The 9712-nt window shown below is 43.6% G+C and overlaps 1 pseudogene; it reads right to left on the minus strand.

The window, feature by feature from the left end:
* The window catches only part of LOC116099992, a 10437-nt pseudogene extending 1999 nt beyond the window's left edge, over positions 1 to 8438 (minus strand).
* Between the last annotated feature and the right edge of the window lie 1274 nt (positions 8439 to 9712).

Here is a 9712-nt window from a genome sequence, read left to right on the forward strand (position 1 = left end):
AAAAAAAAAAAAAACAACCCAAATTATACAAATATATGGGAATGAACAATACTGTCTTGAATAATCAGTGAGTTACTGAAGAAATCAGAGGAAAATTTAAATCCCTAGAATAGAATAAAACGAAAGCACACTTTGTCAGAAGACTGGGATGTAGGCAAGATAGCTGTCAGAGCTAATGTGTGTCTGTTTGCATCTGCAGTGTCTCACAAGGCTCATGTGTTGAACACTGTCATCAGATGGCAGCACTGCTCGGGGAGGTGGTATAATCTTTAAGAGGGGTAGCCTTGGCTGGGCAATAGTGGTGCACACCTTTAATCCCAGCACTTGGGAGGCAGGTGGAGCTCTTCAATTGAGGAGTTCCAGGAAAGTCAGGGGCCAGGGCTACACAAGGAAACATTTTCTTAAAAAAAAATAAACAAGAAAAGATGTGTAACCTTCCTGGGGAAAGTGAGACACTGGGGAACAGGTTTTGAGGATTATTGCCCAGTCCTGTTTCTGACCTGAGCTTTTTGCTTCCTGGTTTGTTGAAATGTAAAGAAGCTAAGCCACAACCTACAGCCACGGTGAACTCTGTCTTACCTGCCCTGATAGACTGTATCCCTTAAACTATGGACCCTAAATAAGCCCTTTCTCTCTTAGATGGCCTCTTTCAGGTAGTTTGTCACAATGATGAGAGATGTGACCAGTAGAAAGGTTTATGGCTCTGCTTACATTGGGAAGTCAGAGAGATCACAAGTAAACAGTATAAGGATACCCCAAGACCTTAAGAAAATCAGAGCAAGCCAAAGCCAGCCTTAGCTGCAGAAAGTAATGGTTAGGGTTGGGCTAGATAGAAGGCTCAGGGGTTAAGAGTATGTATTGCTCTTCCAGAAGACACTGGTTAATTCTTAGCACCAATATCAGGCAGTTTACAGCTACTTATAACTTTAGCTCAGAGAATCCAATACCTCTGGCCTTTATGGGCACCTGCATTCACACACACATTCCCATACACATACATATGATACTTTTTTTTATATATAGTCAGGGCATGAACTAATTATCCAGAGACTAAAAGAATATAAAGGCTCAATGAAATAGAATTGCCTCTTTGGAAAACCTAAGCAAGATCAACAAACTCTATTGGACTGGACTGCTTATACTCTGACAAAGAAGAATGGAATTGCCCCAGGGAACTACTTCCAAACAGGTTCACAACTCTCTTTCTATTAACCTTCTTTGTCCCCTACCTCTGGTTCGTGGGCTAGAAGGGAGGGTGAAAGTCTTTAAGAACCCAAAATAAAGTAGGTTTTGAAAGATCTAATTACACAGGGAGGGTTTCTCTGTGTAAAAGCTCTAGCTGTCCTGGAACTTGTTCTGTAGATCAGGCTGGCCTGGAAATCACAGAGATCTGCCTGCCTCTGCTTCCCAAGTGCTGGGATTGAAGGCTTGCGCCACCACTGCTGGGCAGTATCTATCAGTCTTAACCAGCTATGTCAACTCCCCAGACCCAGCTACCTGCCTTTCAACAAAGGTTCCTAAAAGCACATACTGGATAACAGCCAACGTACTGGGAAAACTGGATATCCATCCATCGGAAACTGAAACTAGTTCTCTATGTTTCAACCTGTTCAAAAATTGATGAGAAATGGGTTGATCACCTAAACACAAAACTGAAACTGACAGGGGGGACTAGGGGGTGTGCTCTAAGGCAGTATGCGTATACAAGGGCATTCTGAGGAGAACTCCAATAGCTGATAAGATGATAGCAAAAACTGAGAAATGAGATCACATGACATCAAAAAGCTGCCACACATCAAAGCAATCAAAGGGCTAGGAAACTATCTTTGCCAACTTTTGACAAGGTATAGAGACCTAGAATCTATAGAGAACTCCAGAAATTGAGCATGCACATGCACACACACACACACACACACACACACACACACGACAAATAATCCAATCAATAAATGACCAAAAGGATTGAACAGGCAGTTACCAAAAAAAAAAAAAAAAAAAAAGGAGGGAGAACTACAAATGGCTTCTTTTCTGATGGCTTTGAGCAACCTTAGGCATCAGGAAAATGAAAGTTTAAAAATTGATATTCTATCTCTACCAGACAAAATGGCTGTAACCAAGAAAATAAACCGTGACAAATATTCCCCAAAGAATGTAAGCCAGCTTCCCACAGAGATCACTGCACAGCCATGTTTGCTGCAGCACTCTTCACAGTAGCTAAGACATGGACTCAGTCTAGATGCCCATTAACAGATGTGGATAAGAATGTGGCATATAGCCACATCTTAGGATGAGGAATATAATTATGTCTCTTGTGGAAGAAGATGGGCAGAACTGAAAGTCATCATGTTAAATAAAACAAACCAGACTTACAAAAACGAAATATGTTTTCTCTTTTATACAGAATCAAGATTTACACACACAGACACACAGGCACACGCACACACACACACACACAGAAACACACAGAGAAAGAGACATGGACACATACATGGACACACAGACACACACACACACAAAAACACGGACACACACACACACACACTGCCACGGACCATCCAGCCGTATGGGGTCCCTGGGATGTGGGTTCTCGAGGCCAGGTGGGTAAAGGATTCGGTGGTGACAAACAGAAACAAACACAGAGGCAGCTTGAATCTGAGTGTATTTTGCAGCTCTCAAGCAGGGGATTTTATACATTAAAACCCAAACATTACATCTCTTAGAAATAGTATCCAGTGAAATAATCACAAATACCAACAGAAATCATTTGACACAATAAAGCACAAAAATATCTCTTAGAAACTATATCCAGTGAAACAATCACAAACAGAACAGGTAACACCATTATTATATAAGTCAAAATATAGCAGTTCTAAAAGGACATGTTCAGTGGGGGCAGTCACCCAAGGCTAGTGGCATATTTCCAGGAGCAGGTTAATAAATCTTAATGGTCAGTGCTCTTAACCACTGAGCTAACTCTCCAGCCCCATATGGTCAATTACTATTTAACATCTAACGACTGATTTATTTTATAAATCTTCAGTGCATAAATTTAAACTATTTTAATTTTTTCTAATTAAGGCTTTCTTTACCATATACCAAAACCCACCTCCGATGACACATGTGTAGAAAGAGTCTGAAAGGGGCTTCTCTCTTCTGGTCTCTGCTACAATGAAGAGGATAAAAACATGGCTATTAAGAGTTCCATTCCTTGGCAAAAGGTACCAGGATGTTCTTGAGGTCCCAACAAGTGGAGTGGATTAAATGAAATTTTATTGTTGGGAAGGTTTTTAATCTATCATAATAATTTTGTAAAGGATTTAAAAAGTATAGTGTTGGTTTCCCCAGGGATAAGGTCATGGGAGTGACCCCATCTCAAGGGCCACTACCCATTATTCTTGCTTAAGATCTTGGCCAAGGCTACCAGGAACATGTAAACAAGAAAAGGAATAAGAGAAAGCAAAACAGATAGATTACCATGAGAACTAAGGCTCAATATTTTTTTCTCCGGCGAAGAGTTCCACAACCAGTTCCAGGAGGCCTCCCCCTTTTGAGGTCCAACCTCCTCAGTCTGTGGAACTTGTCACACAGGTCTGTTTCCCTCACTCTGTCTCTTCCTCTCACTGAAGCCCTTCCTCCTAACAAGCCACTCTCTGCCCTAGTTTGTTTGTTTGTTTGTTTTTTCCTGTTCCTGTGATAAGCAGTAAAACCAAAAGCAACATGAAGGGGAAGGGTTTATTCCAGGTCTCTTGTCTCAGGTCTAGCTCACCATCTATCAAGAAGGGAGGTGAGAGCAGGAACTGAAGGCAGGAGCTTGGAAGCAGGTGCTGAAGCAGAGGCCGTGGAAAGTGTCTACTGGTTTGCTCCTCTTGGCTTGCTCGGTTTGTCTTTTTTTTTACACCTGAAAACTACTTTCCCAGAAACAGTATTTCCACTGAGGCCTGGACCTTTGTGCATCAATTCCCAGTTAAGAAAATCCCCACAGGCTTGCCTACAGGCCAATCTGATGGGAGCATTTTCTCAGTTGAGGGTCCCTCTTCTCAGGTGGCTTCAGCTTGAGTCAAATAAACAAAAAAACAAAACAAAACAAACAAACAAACAAAAAACCCAACTGGCATATTCTCCTACAAACAAGCCGCATGCATGGGGAGTATGTGGGAGTATGTGGGATGTGTGTGTGTGTGTGTGTGTGTGTGTGTGTGTGTGTATCTGTGTGTGGTTGAGAACCACTGTTCTAATGTATTCTTCTATCTTCGCATTATCCCAGTTTTCTCGACGTCGAATTTGCTTTGTCGCTGAAGATGATCTTTATTTCCCAAGCCTCCGGTTTCGTCTCCAGAGTGTTGAGGTTGCAGGCAAGTGACACCACACCCAGTTTTATGTAGTGCTAGAAGCACACCCAGAGATTCCTTTGTGCACTAAAGCAACAGAGCTGTATCGTCAGCCCTCTGTGGTTTTTATATTTGCTTCTAAAGTGTTCTGCTCAAGCATATTATTTCCTCATCCCCCCCCCCCCATTCTCTCCACTTTTCACATACACTACTGGCCTGGTAACTTCTATTTTCATTCTCTGTGGTGTGGTTTCAATAAGTTCCTAATCCACTGCACTTGTTGGCACCCCAAGAACATCCTGGTACCTTCTGCCAAGGGATGGAACTCTTGATAGCTATGTTTTTATCCTCTTCATTTTAGCAGAGACCAGAAGAGAGAAGCCCCTTTCAGACTCTCTCTAGCAATGCAGACCCGAGACTATATCTGGAGAACTGGAGTCACAACCAAATCACAACGTAAGAAAGAGAAAAGGAAGAGGCAGTGACACTTGGCCCCTCCTCGATCTCCCAGAGTCCCCTCCGCCCTCCAGTCACTACAGGCTCAACTCTGTTTACACTCTTCAGTGTGTCAAAGCTCACAAACAAATGCACCCCGGAGCAGGAGAGATGGTCAGATCACCCTGCCCAATCTTAGAGAGTGGTATGAGAACCTACATTGTACTCCAAAAAGTAAGAAAGAAAAGGAAGTTTCTGTTAAAAGACAGAAAGAGAAACAAGGAAATCACATACTCAGGTTACTCTCTGAGAGAACGATGCCCTGTCAAGGAACATTTCTTGAACAGTGTTGTGGGTTATGTTTCCTTCTCCAAGTTCACACTGAATCTTTTTTTTCCCCTTGAATATTTTCTTTATTTACATTTCAAATGTTTTCCCTTCTCCAGATTTCCCCTTTGGGAACCCCTATCCCATCTCTCCTCCCCACCTCTATGAGGTGTTCTCCCACCCACCCACACCCATCTTTCCACCCTAGCATTCCCCTACACTGAGGCATTGAACACCCTCAGGCCCGAGGGCCTCTCCTCCCACTGATGTCCAACAAGGCCATCTTCTGCCACATATGTGGCCAGCACCATGAGTCCCTCCATGTGTATTCTTTGGTTGGTGGTCCAGTCCCTGGGAGCTCCCAGGGGTCTGGTCTGTTGATACTGTTGCTCCCTCCCTGGTGCAATCCAGTCCCTTATCCAACTCCTCCATCAGGGACCCCTGAGCTCAGTCCAATGGTTGGCTTCGAGCTTCCTCCTCTGTATTTGTCAGGCACTGGTAGAGCCTCTCAGGAGACAGCCATATCATGCTTCTATCAGCAAGCACTTCCCAGCATTCACAACAATATCTGGGTTTGGTGACTGTATATGGAATGGATCCACAGGTGGGGCAGTCTCTGGATGGCCTTTCCTTCAGTCTCTGCTCCACACTTTGTCTCCATATTTCCTCCTGTGAGTATTTTGTTCACCCTTCTAAAAAAGCACTGAAGCATCCACATTCTTGTCTTCCTTCTTCTTAGGATACACATGGTCTATGAGTTGAATAGCTTCTGGCCATCATAAAAATGGCTATGAACATAGTGGAGCATGTGTCCTTATTACATCACACTGAATCTTAACCACATTTATTTGATAGGACACTGTACCTGGAGGTGGGTTCAGCCTGGAGGCTTGTCCTGTGGGTTGACTTTTTGAGATTGTTTGTTTGTTTGTTTGTTTTTTGTTTTGTTTTGTTTTTTCGAGACAGGGTTTCTCCGTGTAGCCCTGGCTGTCCTGGAACTCACTCTGTAGACCAGGCTGGCCTTGAACTCAGAAATCCACCTGCCTCTGCCTCCCAAGTGCTGGGATTAAAGGCGTGTGCCACCACCGCCTGGCTGACTTTTTGAGATTGTTTCTTCCACATCTGTAAAAAATTGTCCGGGAATTTTTATCTGGATTGCATTGCATCTGTAGATAGAATTGCTTTAGATAGAATGGCCATTTAAATGGTATTAATTTTTCCAACCCCTGAACACGGAAAGTCTTTCCCTGCTGGTGTTGAACTCAGAGACCCTCCTTGCTTCTGCCTCCTGAGTGCTGGGATTAATGGTGCCCACCACCTCTGCTCAGCTATCTTCATATTCTGAATGGACAACCCCATTTCATTAAGCTTGGGATTTGCTCTCTGAGGTATTTTTTCATATCTTTTTTGAGTTGTCTGAGCAGAATTTAACTCATTCATTTTAATTCTTCAGAAGTTCTTCCAGGTCATTTCCACTGGGTGCCTGCCATGGACTGGGTTGCTACGGGGACCTCTTGTTCTGTGGGGTGATTAGAGTTCTGGCCTGGTGGGCAAAAAATTCGGCAGATGACAAACAGAGACAACACAGGGAAGTGCTGAATCTGAGCATATTTGCACAGAGTAAAAATCAAGTTTATATAGTATATAGAAACAGGGCGAATGTCAGGCATCATGTAGGCAGATAGTGGTCACATCAAAGTCAGTAAGATCAAACAGCCAGGTGTAAATGGTTCCTTTGGAAGAGCAATAGTGCTCTTCCCCACTGGGCTATCTTGGCAGCCCTAAGCAAATTCTCTTGGTCTGAAGGAGGTAAGCACCAGGAGGTCCCATTCTAGCAGCTCCTGGGAATGGTTTGGCTTGTAATGCAAACATTAGTTCAAGAAGCCTTTCAACTATTTTCTAGTTTGTCAAGCAATTCTGCCTTGTGTGGTACTGCTCTTAGAGTTCTAACTATGTTTACAGATAGCAATAGTGCCTGACTTCTATCTCTAACTCTGGAGACATCCTGTCTGATAAGACAGCTTCCTTGTGAGACTCAGTAGGCAATAATGCCTGACCTCTATTGCTAACTCTGGGGACACCCTGTCTGATAAGGCAGCTTCCTTGTAAAAATTCCAAGCTAATAACAGCTAGGAAATCAATTAGGATCATTGAAACACCATGGAGGCCAGGAAACAATGTTTAATTTCAGTTTTAGCTATTTACAAATCATTTCTTAGGGCACCTTTATGCCTGAATAAAAAAGAAAGCATGTTAGCTATTGGAAAGACTAATCTGGAACACATCTGAGTTAGGAGATGCCAGCGACTGAATACCCAGGAGGCTATCTCCCTTTGAAGCCATACATCTCAGGTCCATGATCAGGCTTTCAAGCCTAACTCACAGACTTTACTGGAGTAGATGAGTGGGCGTGGCAGGTGCCATTACTGTGGAGTTAGTAATTTGAGGAAGAGACACGTTCCTGTGGCATTCCATGTTGCTTTTTGTTCCTGTGCTGGGGTTTGCACATCTAGGGCACTTTGTTGGTTGAGTATTTCTGTTCAAATCCCTGCTGTTGTCTTTGAGGTTTACAACTCTTAGCCATTTGCATGAGTCTTAGTTAGGGTTTTATTGCTGTGAAGGGACACCATGACCTAGGACAACATTTATTTGGGGCTGGCTTATAGGTTCAGAGGTTCAGTCCATTATCATTATGGCAGGAAGCATGGCAGCATCCAGGCAGGGATGGCACTGGAGGAGCTAAGAGTTCTACATCTTGTTCCAAAGGCAAACTGGAGAAGACTGGCTTCCAAACAGCTAAGAAGATGGTTTCAAAGCTCCTCCCCACCCACACATTGACAAACTTCCTCCAACAAGGCCACACCTTCTAATAGTGCCATTCCTTGAGGCAAACACATTCAAACCACCACAGCATATATTATTAGAGCTCAGAGAGGTGTCATGTCCCCATAGATGACTGGAGTTACAGGCTGTTGACAGCCACCAAACATTGGTCTCTGGAACCCAAATCAAGACACCTGCAAGAGTAGTACATGCTGTAACTGATGAACCATCTCTCCAACCCTCACATTTCTTCTTTCAATCAGGGTGTAATTGGTGTTTAGAAGACCAAGTTGTAGGGTGGTTGAAATGTTATTTTCTTATGTGGGACTTGTACTGGGTTTGCAGTTTCATTTTCTGAGACTCCATTGTGGGTTCTTAAAATCACATTCCTGTCAGTACAAACCTGGTCCTCTCATCCTCTGGATTCTGGCAGGACCCTTCAGTCAGCTCACTTAATCCTTGATCCATGTACCTCTCATATCTGGTGTAGTTTTCTGGAAACCTAAAATTATTACTAATTCCCATGAGTCTAGGGCTTTCCCTCTGAGTTTTGAAAATCCAGCCTATGTGTACCCTCTGACCTAGCCCTTGGGCCATTACTCTGTCTAGCCAGACTGTACCCCTGCCCCAGCCCTGACCTTCTCTGAGCCTATAGTGGCTTCCTGTGCCTTTCTATACCTTTACACTTACGTCTCTGTTACACTCTCAAAAACCCATTTGCTTTCTTAAACTGAACTATATTAATTTTTCAGACCAATAGTAGTCTTTAGGGCAGAATTTGGATCAGTAGACTGTTGGGAAATGAAGAGCAGGGGCTGTAGAAAACTTCCTTTGTCATCTCCTTAAGCACTGTGTCAGAAGCTGTCTCCCAATTTGACTGATAACTCTTGGGAGTTAAAAAAGTATCTGACCTTTAGACTTAGGGGAAGTTTTGTACGGGGCCTGCCGGTACAAAGCCAAACAGTCTTCTGAGTGGGGAGTGAGGATGCTTACAGCAAAGAAAGACAGAAGACTCAAGAGACAAAAGTTAGGAATCAGGAGGGCTGCAGGTCAAAACCATGCCAGCCTGGAGTTTACCTTTAGCCTTTTTATACTTTACAGTGCCATGGGAAACAAAGTCACAAGCTAGCAGAGACAATGGCTGACATACATAGGATATCTGTTCCCATCCAGAGGCCTCCCTGTTCCTTCCACCAAGATTAACAGAACTTACAGCCCCTCACCTTGAGCCTCAAATCTATTCCCTCTTATCATTTCATGTGTCAGCAGGCCAGGAAGTCTGCCAGCAGACACTGACCTGCCTTGACTCTGCCTGACAGATAGGCTTTCACAGAAGCAGGCAAAAATGGCTCTCAACGTCATTTCATCTCTGTAGACAAAGGTAGGATATGGGTATACGTCTGCTTCCATTTTGGGGATATAACTTTATACCACCCTTAATTTTGAATTAAGGACAAAGAGAAAGCACAGGGCAGAGGCAATGCTCATTTTGGGTCAGGATCCTCTTTTTCAGTGGGCGGGAGTCTTAACACTAATGCAGCAAAGTTTCTCTTCCTTTCTCTAATCAGATTTCTCATGAAGTCTCTGGAAAACATACAGGATGTAGTGTTGAAGCAGTACTGGAAGGTGCATAATGAGGCCAGTTCTTCCCATGAACAGACACTGGGGCATCCCCTACTTCCATTTACTTTCTTAGTCTGAGGAATTCAGGGAAGATCAGGGCAGAGCACACCATGGGTCCCTAATCATCAGTAAGTCCTCTCTCTCTCTCTCTCTCTCTCTCTCTCTCTCTCTCTCTC

This window comes from Mastomys coucha, unplaced genomic scaffold, assembly GCF_008632895.1.
Source record: "Mastomys coucha isolate ucsf_1 unplaced genomic scaffold, UCSF_Mcou_1 pScaffold20, whole genome shotgun sequence".
NCBI lineage: Eukaryota > Metazoa > Chordata > Mammalia > Rodentia > Muridae > Mastomys > Mastomys coucha.